General features: G+C 42.0%; 1 long non-coding RNA gene across 1 annotated transcript in view; it reads right to left on the bottom strand.

Moving 5' to 3' along the window:
- Positions 1-1,149: 1,149 nt before the first annotated feature.
- LOC138993215 (uncharacterized) overlaps positions 1,150-13,113 on the bottom strand; it is a 52,044-nt gene continuing 40,080 nt past the window's right edge. The window contains exons 2-3 of the long non-coding RNA XR_011468249.1: positions 8,373-8,608; positions 1,150-1,880 (exon numbers count right to left, since the gene is read on the bottom strand). This is a non-coding gene — a long non-coding RNA (uncharacterized lncRNA). The remainder of the gene's footprint in view (positions 1,881-8,372; positions 8,609-13,113) is intronic.

Here is a 13,113-nt window from a genome sequence, read left to right on the forward strand (position 1 = left end):
GGCACCAGCTTCCCTCTGGCACCAGCAGGCACCCGGGACCCAGGCAGCCCCGGCTTTGTCCAGAAGGTCATCCAGTTTAATTAGCATATTACGCTTTTAATATTATAGATACTGTACCCAGGAATAATGGAAACCCCAATTTCAAAGGATGCATCTGGTCTATATAACTAAACTCTGCAATGAGGCATGTGTTTTCAACTATGTCAATTCCAGATTTCCCTGTATGCTAGAAGATGCATGAAAATTTAAATTGCATAGTTCCCGAAACCACTCACAAGTAAATGCCAGCTATGCATATTGGTCAGAAAAGGGGGAAAAGGCACAATCATCTATTTTTCATTTCCAGCACTGGTTTCAAAACGATTAGGTTTGCTCCTCTTCCTCAAAAGTCCAATTAGGACAAGACCCACCCCCTTGAAAGACCTGGAACTAATCACAATTATTTGAAGCGTAATGTTAATGACTCTCAAGTAGAGAATGAGTCCCAGTGCGTGGATTCTCGGGGTCTGGCTCTCAGGAGAGGCCTAGAAACGGGTGCTGCCTGTGAGCAGGAACAGTCCTCTTAGGATCCCTTGTGCCTTCCCTTCAGTGCATATGTTCTCGCAATTAATGGGGAGACTCCATCCACTGAAACTGGTTGCAACATACTTGGGGACTCAGACATAGCATATGAAGGAAGCACATTAAAGTTTTTGACTCGACATTTAAAACCTTGGTTGATTTTTTTTATTAATATAGTCCAGGTACCTAGAATGCTACCTGGCATATACAACCATTTAATAACTGATTATCAACTGAGTGAATGAATGAGCAAAGGTTTATGACAAGGGGAGAGCCTATTTATAATATTTCTGGGCGGATTATAGCCTGTGAGTGAATACACATATTAAACAAGAGAGAAAAATCAGCATGGGTTGGATTTAAAGGGAAAGACTTCACTAAGAATGGAGGCGTCGCAATGGTCCATAATTGGTTTGTCAGGCCTGATGAGCCAGAAGCATCGGGGAGGCTCTTGAGTGTGAATGGCTCTGCGGAGCACCCTGGAATTATATCCACCGACATCACTTCTCTTCATCCCCAAACAACCCTTTAAAGTAAGAATTATTACACCGATTACATTTATTTTTTAATTTATTGGGGGGACAGTGGGTAACAAAATGACACAGGCTTCAGGGACACAAGTCTCCAAGACATCCTCTGTACACTGTATGTGTGTTCACCACCCCAAGTCTCCGTCCATCACCATTTAGTGCCCCTATACCTTCCCAACCTCCTTCCATCCTCTCCCTCCAGCAATCAACACACTGTTGTCAGTGTCCATTGTTTTCTTTTTTCTTTTTTCTTTTCCTTCTATGCACAATCCCTCCATGCCACCCGCCACCCAGAGGCTCCACCCCTACAGCTGTCATCCTGCCCACTATCTGTGTGTCTGTCACCATTTGGCTCTTGAGTTCATTTTGCTTATTGGATTCCACAGATGAGTGAAATCATGTGGTACTTGTCTTTCTTTGACTGGCTATTTCACTTCCCAGAATGCTCTCTGGTCCACTCATGCTGCTGCAAAGGGTAGCATTTCCTTCTTTTTTACGACCCAGCAGTATTCCGTTGCGTAAAGGTACCACCGCGTTTTTATCCACTCGCCTACCCATGGGCACTGGGACTGCTTCCAGAGGTTGGTGATCGTAAATAAGGCTGCAGTGAGCACAGAGGTCCACATATTCTTTTGAATCAGTGTCTTGGGTCACTGGATAGATTCCCAGAAGTGGAGTCACGGCGTCATCAGGCAGTTTCACTTTTAATTTTTTGCCTTCGTGAGAATTAGAATGCTCGTTTGTATAACTGGATGTCTGGAAAGTGGTGTATTGCATGATTCAGTTTTTCTAAAAAACAGGAGATAAAAAACAATCACTTCTCTGTCTGCATCTCCCATTGGTACAGACTTCCATCCCCTTTTTCCACCTGGTTCACCTTTGTTCCCACTTCCTGACTGTGTCCACCCCACCCCCAGCCTAAAGACCATCCTTGGTGTCCAGAGGCCTTAGGAATGATATTCAACTGGACAGATTTATTTCTAAGGTCCATTAATACTCTGAGTATTGGCTAATATGTTTGTCTGGTCTTGCATTGGAATGCATTTCTTCCCTTATATTGAATTCCCAAATTGTTTTACCTTCGCCATTAGGATCATTTGGGATATTTAAAAATGTATGAAGGTTTGATGTGTCTTGATGTGAGTCTGTCAGTCTCTGCCAATGACTGCAGTCAGAAGCTCTGGTGATGAGGAGGGGGCTACCGCTGGACCTAATAGCCCACTGTAGTCTTCAATGGCCTGAGTGATCTCTTAACATGTCTCTAAATTAATGCTTTTATCAGCTAATTCGGTTCCTATCCAGACTGTATTGTTTTCCTGCAGTGCAATGAATTGGTGGGATAAAATGGAAAAGCAGGAAAGAAAAACAATTTCTAAGCATAACCCTACCAGCTCTTTGAAATGTGCGCTACAAATGAGTTTGAACCTTGACCAAAGGTATTTGAAAACACACACACACACACACACACACACACACACACACTCACTCATACATTATTTTCTAAAAGGCGATTTTTCTTCTAAATAATTCCAGAATATCATCTTCCTTTAGGAAACATCCAGAACAGTTCCATCAAAAGAGAGGTGATAGCACTTCAGAGGAGTTCAGAAGTCTATTCTGAAACTCAAATAATGAGCCATACTGACTACCAGGTACTTTGCTCTTATTTTGAATTATAACCATAAAAAACTAGACTAGACCAATTCAAAAAAACTGACATTTGTGAGATTTTCTTTAGAGGGAAATATATATACTGTAGGGTTTTTTTCCCACTGCAGTGTGAGACCAAAATCCTACAAGGCCATTTACGACTCCCCAAACCATGCAATACTATTGGCAACAATTTGGTCCTCCTGCTGCTGAGATAAGTTTGCTGATGCAGGGTGTTTGCATTATCCTGAAGTTTGAGGTGTTTGTTTGGGGATAAATGCTTCCAATTCATGGCCTGAGCCCAAAGCTGCAACACGTGTGAGCCAAGTGAACATTATTTGTAACCCTGGTACAATCACGTAGGCGATAACACCTCTGTCCATGTAAGTGGAATGTTTCACATGCTAAAACACATCAGCATTTGTTTCCTAAGTTGGTTTTATTTATATGAGCTCAGGATGGCTTCCGTAGGTTTTACCTCTATGGCACCTTCAGACATATTTTTGTGAGTTAATATTATTTTGAAGCAGCTGTCCCTTTTCTCTTGCGAGCACAGTAATTTTAAATTAAGATCGGATGGTAAATTGAAATAATTAATGCAAATAATTGAAATATTATGCCTGCCAATTATTTGGTCATTGTTAATTTCTTCACCCTCAGGAAATCCTGAGATTGCTTTTCCTGCTGGGGAAACTGAGGCTAGGTGGGCAGAGTGTTCAGAGGAATTCAGGGAGGTGAGGCAGGAGAGGACTTCAGGGTTTCCGATGCTATGCAGATGCTGACCAGGGAAGGTACCCCCCCCCCCCCACCCCTACCCCCTGCCCCCACATCTCTCATTTTGAAGAGAGACACTTCAGTGGGTACAATACAGCTCTCAGCCATGGGTTCAGAGCATTATACTCCACAGCAGGAGTTTTTTCTTCATCCTGCAGGGAAATAGGCTTCCATTATAACTCCCAACTCTCTGAAAGAACAATTTAGAACTAAATTAAGCTATTGCTCACAATTGCAAAAAATTGGATACAACATCTTTTCGTTCCTTTTGAAGATATAATGACAATACATAAAGCTTACTTGAAGTGGAACAAATGTACTCAGCAAGCTGACGGGAGCATAAATCTGTATGTGACAACTGAAATAGAGCTATGCAGGCTGCTGCTTGTTAATCAAGAGTTTAAGTCTTAGGCTGAATAACCAAATTCTGTTGATTTTTGTTTTTTTAAAGATTCAATCAAACTTTAGTTTTCTCCCACAGATCTGACACTGCGCATCTCCTATTTCTTTTTTTCTTTTTTTTATCTCTCCTCATGTTGGCTCACTTTTAATGTAAATATACCTATGGATTATTGAACTTTCTAGGGACCCCTGCTGTGTTGATTAATTGCTAATGAATGCTAATGAGGGAGCATGGTGAATCTACACTATGATGTATTTAAGGGATGAATGATTAGAGTTAGCTCTGGCTGGCAGGAGAGCACTTACCACAAGAACAAGTCCATAAATAAGCTCAGAAATTATTTCTTTCTTAAAATGTGTGTCACGGTAAACATGTGAAAAAATAAAATTAAATAAATAAAGGAAGTGGAGAGATGATACTGAAAGTTCTATGTGTTATCTACATGAACGTAAGGTATATCCATTTCTAATTGATTAGATAATAACATATGAACTCAAACATGTAATCTATTACCTTTTCCCTTTTTAAAAAAAAATATATTTTTATTGATTTCAGAGAGGAAAGGAGAGGGAGAGAACGAGAGAAACATCAATGATGAGAGAGAATCATTGATCTGCTGCCTCCTGCACACCCCCTACTGGGGATGAAGCCTGCAACCCTGGCATGTGCCCTTGACCAGAATGGAACCCCTTCAGTCCATAAGCCGACACTCTATCCACTGAACCAAACCAGCTAGGGCCCTTTTCTTTTTTAATCTAACTATTTGGCCTTGTTTTGTGTTGTCATATACTATCAAATATTATGCAAGGTATTAGTATTATCTATGAATAACTAAGTAGAGATTTTACAATTTAGAGCTATATCCTATTTTGATAATCAGAATGAGTCAGTTTTACAAGAAAATGTTGTTTCTAAAAGTTTTTATCTGCGGAGCATTTGTAATATTTTTATCATATGGGAGTGATTAAGTTTATAGAGTTGGATCATAGAACTGAGCTATTGTTTGACATAAGGAGAGTTTGTAAAATACTAACAGTTTTTCATTTAAGTCCATTTAAAAATCAATATCCTATGCAATATCTATATCTGCAATTTTCTTTACTGAGAAATTCTTTCATATGGTATGTGTTATTTTTTCTCTGGTACCTAGCATTTTTATTCAGAGTCACTGACTGTGTCTATTACTTTACAGCACCATGGGGACATAGAAATGTAATGGCCTTAATATTAACATTACTAGAGGCTCAATGCACGAAATTTGTGCGGGGGGGGGGGGGATGTCCCTCAGCCCAGCCTGCACCTTCTCCAATCCGGGATCCCTCTCACAGTCCAGGACCACTGGCTCCTAACCACTCACCTGCCTGCTCCCTGATCGCTCCTAACTGCCTCTGCCTGGCTCCTGATAGCCCCTAACCTTCTCTACCTGCCTGCCTGATCACCTCTAACTGCTTCTGTCTGCCTGCCTGATCGCCCCTAACCCCTCTGTCTGCCAGCCTGATTGTCCCTAACTGCTCTCCCCTGCCGGCCTGATTGCCTCTAACCACCTTTGCCTTGGCCCCCACCACCGTGGCTATGTCTGGAAGGACGTCTGGAAGACATCTGATCTATCTGGTCTAATTAGCATATTACCCTTTTATTAGTATAGATGTAGACAATCATTTGGATGATTGGGCATTTCTTTTCAAATTTTATTTGAACTTTTTTTTTTCATTATTTTAAAGATCAGCTGGGCTCTGCCTTAGGCTAAGGCTTTATATTCTATAAGGTTTCCTATTTTATAAAATTGAACAACTTATTTTTTTGTGTTGTGTGTGTTCATGTGTATGTGATAGCCTTTGCCATCTAAACATGTGCATGTGTTTAAAGGTGATAATATATCATTTCACACTTTTTGGAAAAAGAGCACTTCCAGAGTAGGACAATGCTGGCAAATAGCTATTTAGATCTTAATCCAAATCATATAGTTGAGACTCCTGATTCTGGAGAATTTCGAATAATATTTTCAGTAACTTTGCACTAACTCAGTGTCTCTGTTTTTGTTATTTTTTAGATACATACTTTGAAAATGATTAGATGCTATATAACTCCACAAACTCAGCACAGTCATGGCTAAAAAGAAAAGTAAGTAAGTGCAACTTTGATTCTCTTTTGCTGAGTAAATCACTTTCTCTTAGCTAGAGAAAATGCATTGTACATCATGCTAGTCCTTTTGGGACATCTCAGTACATTGGTTGGGCCAATATTCTCCCAGTACAGCCCAGTGAACGTCTTTCTTGCCCTTAAATTTCTTCCTGGACATTAAAAAATATTATGGCTAATAAATGTCATATTACAATAGTAGAAACTAGTGAACATTGTGTCCCTCTGCCTCTTTACCCCAGGTAACTTTAAATATTGCCTTGTGCCTAGACCTTTGAGTGCCATTTGTCATTGCTCTGTTCTGCCTCTGCAAGGACTGTATGTGTATAACAAATGTTTATCCACCTTCACCCACGCCCACATAAGTACTTGGAAAGCTCCCCAGAAAGAATCAGGAGTTTTGTTAACCCTATTTGCTAGTTTTCTCAATAAGTAAAAGCAGTCAAAGTTGTCTTGAGACATTCAAATTCAAATTCAAAAGAAATTCTGCCCATTTGTTGTTGTCGTTTTCAAAATCTTTTCCTCAGACTTTTGTTCTTGGTCTTGTCTAAGACATAATCAAGTTTGGTTGGTCAAGCATATTAAAGAAATTATTTTCTCTGCAAGCAAACACTAGAATAACTTATGAAGAACTCCATTTTTGTTAAGTTTTTAGAACCAATTTGAGAAAAGCTCTTTCAAATGTTTACTTGATTCCTTGTTTTTGTTGTGGTGAAATATACAAAGCAAAATTTGACATCTTAACAATCTTAAATGTATAGTTCTTTGGTATTAAGTATATTCACATTTCTGTGTAACCATGACTATCATTCATTCCCATTCAGCAGATGTTAAATATTAACTCTCCATGCACTCCTCCCCCATGCCCTGGTAACCACCATTCTACTTTCTGTCTCTGAATTTGACTATTCCAGGTACCTCATATAAGTGGTATCCTGTATTATTTGTCTGGCTTATTTCACTTAGCACAATATTTTTGAGGTTCACCCATGTTGTTTCTTATGACAGAATATCACTACTTTTTAAGGCTGACTAATATCCCATTATTCCATTGTTGTACATGAATATACAACATTTTGTTTATCTACTCGTTCATTGATGGACATTTGAAATGTTCCTGCCTTTTGGCTATTGTAAATAATGCTACTATGAACATGGAAGCATACATTTGATCTTCTTTTTAAAAATATTTTTTATCTTTTAATTACTGTTAATGTATAATATCAAATTGGTTTCATGCATACAACATAATGAGTAGACATTTATATAACTTATAAACACCTTAATAAGTCTAGGACCCATCTGACATCATACATAATTATTACAATACTAGAGGTCCGATGCATGAAATTCGTGTAAGAGTGGGCCTTTGCAGCCGTGGCTGCCTGGATCCCTCCCTCTCAGCCAAGGTGGCTGCAGCCCTGGCTTCGTCCTGAAAGGACGTCCATTCTAACTAGCATATTATGCTTTTATTATTATAGATTATCAACTATATTCCCTTTGCTATACTTCAAATCCCTGTGACTATTTTTATAACTGGAAATTTGTACTTCTTAAGGTCCTCTCCTTTTTTTACCCATTTCTCCCTACCCCTCTGTCACCTGGCAACCATCAAAATGTTCTCTGTATCTGTAAGCTTGTTTATTTTGTTTTTTAAACTCTACACGTATGTAATTTGCCTTTCTTTGTCTGACTTATTTTACTCACACAGTGCCCTCATGTTGTTTCAGATGACAAGATTTAATTCTCTATATGACTGTGCCATATTCCATGGCATATATGTGCCACTTCTTCTTTATGTATTTACCTATTGATGGAGACTTAGGCTGCTTCCCTATCTTGGATATTGTAAATAATGCTGTAGTGAACATAAGGATGCATATGACTTTTCCTTTTATTTTCCTTTTTAATCCTCACCTAAGGATAATTTTCCATTGCTTTTAGATAGAGTGGAAGTGGGACAGAGTCTCCGGGAATCACCAGGGCATGATGGGGACTCAGATATGGTATCGGCTTGGGCCTTCCATGGTGGGGTAGGGACTCAGCAAATAAACAAAGGCTTCTGCTAGCACTTCTCTCTGGGAGAAAGCTGCCCCTCTGGTCCTCACCCCAAAGCCAGGCAATTCAGTTCCCCTCAATATGTACCTGCCTCCTTGTGAGCTGCTGCCTCAGCACTGGAGCTCAGAGGGAGGGAGCCCATCAGCAGGTAAGTCTGTGTGGGGGCCCTTTAAGAGGAATGCCTGGGACTCCAACTGCCTTTTGTCTCAGCTAAGCCTCAATCTCTGCTAATTTTTATAGTTAGAAGACATAGGTACCTCTCTTCCCAGCTGGGACCCCTCACTCCTCTTCAATGGGGGCCTACTGAGCCCAGATATCCTTCTCAATTTTTAGCTGTCACATGTGGATGTGGCACCAGTCCGTGTGTCATCTCCACTTCTCCCCCTGGTCTCCACATGGCTTCTGTATTTTCTTAATTACAGACTTTCTGCTCAGCAGGGTTTCAGATCTCAATGATGGCTGGCCTGTCGTTTCTTCGTAATTTTGGTGTGATCTGAGGAGAAAGCAAGCACAGCATTGGCCTACTCTGCGATCTTGACAGGAAACTGCTATTTGATCTCTTTTAAAGGGCCTTTCACTCTATGGAATGTCCAGCTAAGACCTTTCTCCTTGTATGCTCCTTTTAGACTTTTCCCCCTGGGTAAACAACGCATAACGATTTCCCTTTAGCTCTGTCTCGTTCTCTTCTTCTGACCACCCCCATTCTCCCTGCCCACACCCCCAAAGAAAACTCCTGCTATCCACTGAATTGAAAACCACGTGGGGGTGTATCGCATACAGACGGGACATGGAACTTTACTAGCAGCGACATGTGGTTAACAGTTTATTTCCTCTTATTCCCGCTTGTCACATTCTAGGGTGTTATCGTCCCAGACGTCTCATTAGCACCTCATTATTATGCTGCTCCATACATTGTGTTTGTTTTTAAATTTCTCTGAAAAGCCCTGCTAACAAAATGTCACTATGTGAATTCCCAAGAACTTCTATTGCCATAGCATTGAAAATGTGTCTGAGATCTCTTAGAGAAAGAATAGTTCAGCAATTAGGGAACTAAACTGCAAAGTAGAAAAGATAAGCTGCAGTCAAGGAGAAGTGACCCATGAATGATCATCACGTTTATTCTCATCCTTAAGCTCTTGATAAACCCTAATTGCTAGCAGACAGGTAGGAGGATAAGTCCACAGCTCTCGTTCTTCCAGAATGCAATTCGAATACCCCAATTAATTATTGGTCTACCATCACGTTTAATTTAGATAAGCTGGCTCTTAGTAAACTGTTGCTTTCCTGACACACAGTAAAAAACTACCTGTTCAGGGCTTCCGCTCAAGATGGGGATGTAGGTGAATGTGGCACCAGCCTTCTCCCACAACCACCTCAAAGTTACAACTAAACTACAGAACAGCCATCATTTAGAACCGCCTGAAACCTCACTTAACAGAAGTCCTACAACTATGGTTATAAATAAGCAGCCGCTTCGAAACTGGTAGGAGAGGTGGAGATGCAGAATGGGCTGATCCACACCCACCTGTAGCAAATAAAAACCAAGAGAAATATCTTGGCTGCCGAGGTCTCCCTCAGGAGGAAGAGATCCCAGCCCCATACCGCCTGGGTTCCAGCCCAGGGTTCCAGTGTCAGGATGAGAAGTCCCCATAACTTCTGCCTGTCAAAACCAGCAGGAATTATGGCTGAGTGAGAAAAAGGGCTGCAGCAGTCCCAGGCAGTTCCTCTTAAAGAGCCCATGCACAGACATACTTAGACTCACTCCTTTTTAGCACCAACACTGGGGCTGCAGCTCAAAAGGCACCAGGGACGTATGGGGAGGAACTGAAGTGTCTGGCATCATGGAGAGAGCTGAAGGGCCAGCTTTCTACCAGACAGAGGTGCTGGCAGAGGCCAGCGTTCGTTTTCTGATCCCTTTCCCCACAGAGCTTGCAAGGTGGGCACCATAACTGAGTTTCCATCAACCTGGCTATCACTTTCAACAATAAAGATTTAGAGATAGAAAAAAAACTGTGCAAAGTGCTACACAATTCTGTGGACCCAAAGTCTAGTATGACCCTTGACCCCTCACTGGTCCTATACTCATAAAAAGCAAATAAACACAAAATGTAGAGCTAAATAAGTATCTGAAGGTCTTTAAAGAACATCCTTAGAGACCCAATAGAACAGTGGTTCTCAACCTGTGGGTCGCGACCCCTTTGGCAGTCGAAAGGCTCTTTCACAGGGGTCGCCTAAGACCATCCTGCATATCAGATATTTACATTACAATTCATCACAGTAGCAACATTACAGTTATGAAGTAGCAACGAAAATAATTTTATAGTTGGGTCACCACATGAGGAACTGTATTTAAAGGGCCAGAAGGTTGAGAACCACTGCAATAGAAGGATATGAACAGGAAACCAGTGGCCCAGCGTTTTGTTGCTATTCATCTGCTACCCTCCCCGCCGTTTGACTGGTTACAGAACCTGGAAGAGATATTCCTGAATCCCAGCAGGCTCACTGCTTCTAGGGGTGGCAATGGGAGATTTAAAAGAAGAACCACCCACGATTTCGGGACATCTGTATTTTCTGGGAAGTTGCTGTAACACTCGTCTATTAATACTGTCAAAGGCCTACATTAGACCAGAAAGAACCTCATCTCACAGATGGCACTTTTCACAGGCCTTTTCCTAGAACTGATGGAGGGGAGCGCTCAGCAACACTTCCTCCCCTGGAGCCAAGCTGGCTCTCTGATGGAAGTGCGTGTTCGCACTCCAGGAAGCAGCCAGTTGAGAAGGATTCTCGCCACAGCATCAGCAGGAGTCGATTGACAGGACATCTCCTCAGCAGTTTTCGCACTCCAATCTGCCACCTTAGTCTCATGTAGAGGCATTCCAGTGGCAGCTCTGAAGCCCTTTGGCAGGGTTTATCCCCTCAGAGACTCGAGTCGCTATAAGACCCCAGGATTAAAAGGAAAGACCCCATACCCGTGACAGTCTGGTCTAACCGCTCTACCTTCAGGGTGATCCATGCCTAACACAGGGCAGACTGCTATTTTGTGTTTTCTTAGGACTGGTAAGCATGCATATTAGCATAACCAATGGACACAGACGCTGGGGCGGTAGGGGCTTTCCCGGGGTGGGAATGGCTGGGGGGGGCTCAATTGGGGCAAAAAGGAGCCACATATAAAACTTTAGACAATAAAAAAAAACAGACTGCTATTTTGTACCCTGCTTTTTAGATGACCCTGGTCCCCCTCCCACTGAAGATTGGGTTATTTATAGAACTAATTCTGCCCTTGGAAAATAAAAACAAATTCTTTATGCCATTCAAGTTTTCCCGTTGTAGTTTATAAATCCGTTGTTTAGGTCATGCGCTGGAGGAGGAAACCTGAAATCCTTTTCAGTTACCTTTCCTAAAAGAATCATGAAGAGAATAATTCCAATTCCTTTTCAATTTCCTTGGTCATGTCGATTAAATGAGACATTATCTATTATCATTTACAATAAAGACAGTGACTAATAACAAATATACTACTGATAATAGCTTCTGTTTTCCAAATGTTTATCATACCAAGCTTTACAGTAACCACTTTACAGATATTTTCTTATTTTTTGAGCCATACAGAATCCTAGGGAGTTCCTGAAAATCAGAGGGTTAAAATCTTTAAAGGACTTTACATAACATCCTCAGAGACCCAACAGAATAAAACCCTCTTAACCACTATGATTTACTGTTATTAAAAGTATAATGTTTCTCATAACCCAAATATCTTACAGCTATTACAGTCTATGACTCTTTTCTTTATTAAAAGTGCTCCTACTGGGGATCAAGCCTGCAACCCCTGCCCGGGAATCGAACCATGACCTCCTAGTTCATAGGTCAATGCTCAACCACTGAGCTACACTGGCCGAGCGTGTACTGTATTTTTAAAAATTTTAGCTAATGTATTCTCAATTTCTGAGTCTTTCTTTTATATTATGTATCTCTTTCTTGAAGTTATCACTAAATTTATCCATTCTTCCCCCATTATTTTGAATTCTTTATCAAGTATATTGCTTGTCTTATTTCATTTAGTTTTGTTTTGTTGTTTTATGGGGTTTTATTTGGAACATATTTTTTAAGTCTCCTCATTTTGGCTGTCTCTCTGTGTGTGTTTTCATGAATTAGGCAGAACAACTACCACTCCTGGTCTTAAGGGAATGGCCTTATATAGGCGCACACCCTGTGGCGACTGTGTGAGCTGGGTCCTTTGGCAGGTCAGCTGGAGCTGGAGCTGGAGGAGGCACAGGCCATGGAGAGTCCCAGGAGCATGCCAGGCCAGGATCACCTCACCTGGACAGCTGATGCCATAGCTGTAGCAGGCACATGCCACAAGAAGTTCTGAGGGCCAGCTGCCCTGAGGCTCCCTTGGCAGGCAGACTGAAGCTGGGCTGGGCTCAGGTTGTGATTAGTCCTGAAGGCAAGCCATGCTGGTGCTTGGAGCTGTATTTGGGGTGAGCACTTGCACTGCGTCAACCTTGCAGGCCAATTGAACCTGTAGTTAGAGGGGACTCGGGTTATAGGGAGTCTGAGGAGCAGGTCCCACTGGGGCCCAGAGCTACAGTTGTAGTAGGTACAGGCTGCCTGAAGTCCATGGGGCAAGCCACACTGGGGTCTCTTGGTCAGGCTGGTAGGAGCTATAGTTGATCTGAGCTCAGACTATGGGGAGTCCCATGGGCCAGCCACAGCAGGTCCAGAACTTTAGCTGGAGTAGGTGTGAGTCATGGGGTAGATCAGGGGCAAGCCACGCTGGGTCTACTTTGGCAGGCCAGCTGGAGTTGTAGATGGAGCAGGCTCAGGCTGCGGGAAGTCCGCACCAGGGCCTGGAGTTTTAGCTGGAGCGGGTGCAAGGTGCAGAGGTCCTGGGGTCAAACTGCCCTGGGACAGGAAATGTGGCTGGAGAGAAAATGGGTTGTGAGGAGTCTTGAGGGCAAGTCATGGAGCTGGTGTGGGCCTGTCAAGAGTGGATTTTTG

This window comes from Myotis yumanensis, unplaced genomic scaffold, assembly GCF_028538775.1.
Source record: "Myotis yumanensis isolate MYYU_CA2020_CCGP unplaced genomic scaffold, mMyoYum1.0.hap1 SCAF_15, whole genome shotgun sequence".
NCBI classification, from domain to species: Eukaryota; Metazoa; Chordata; class Mammalia; order Chiroptera; family Vespertilionidae; genus Myotis; species Myotis yumanensis.